The following is a 633-nucleotide window of genomic DNA, read 5'->3' as shown; positions in this document are numbered from 1 at the left end:
TCTTTTAAAAAAATATTTATTTATTTATTTGGCTGCACCAGGTCTTAGTTGCTGCACATGGGATCTTCACTGCCACGTGTGGGATCTTTGTTGCGCATGCAGGATCTAGTTCCCTGACCAGGGATCGAACCTGGGCCCCCTGCATTGGGAGCGTGGAGTCTTAACCACTGGACCACCAGGGAAGTCCCCTAGACAACTCTTTGGAGGAATTTTGTGGTAAAGGAAGGAGAGAGATTGGGTGGGAGCTAAAAGGAGAAGTGAGGGTGAGATGTTACCCGAACAACCTGGGGTCTGCTCTCCTGTGCACAGTAAAGCCAATCTACTGACACTGGGCTGTAGTGAAGGAAAGTGCAATGTTTATTGCAGACACCAAACAAGGGGCACGGGCAGCTAATGCTCAAAAAAACTCGAACTCCCTGATGACTTTCAGGAAAAGGATTTAAAGATGGGGTGAGGGAGAGGGTTGCGGGGGTGTGTGATCAGCTGGTAAACATTCTTCTGATTGGTTAGTGGTGAGATAATCAGGAGTTACTATCATCAACCTTCTGGTTCCAACCGTCTGGGGTCTAAGTGTGTGTGGTCAGCATGCAGTTAACTTCTTCCACCTGGTGGGGGTTTCAGTATCTGCAAAAC

At 48.0% G+C, this 633-nt stretch overlaps 1 non-coding gene across 1 annotated transcript; it reads right to left on the bottom strand.

Moving 5' to 3' along the window:
* Positions 1-109: 109 nt before the first annotated feature.
* On the bottom strand, positions 110-182 carry TRNAW-CCA (transfer RNA tryptophan (anticodon CCA)). Its single transcript has one exon. It is a non-coding gene; the product is annotated as a tRNA-Trp (tRNA).
* Positions 183-633: the final 451 nt, after the last annotated feature.

Source organism: Physeter macrocephalus, chromosome 16 (genome assembly GCF_002837175.3).
Source record: "Physeter macrocephalus isolate SW-GA chromosome 16, ASM283717v5, whole genome shotgun sequence".
Classification (NCBI taxonomy): domain Eukaryota; kingdom Metazoa; phylum Chordata; class Mammalia; order Artiodactyla; family Physeteridae; genus Physeter; species Physeter macrocephalus.
This window is presented reverse-complemented; position numbering and strand designations above follow the sequence as displayed.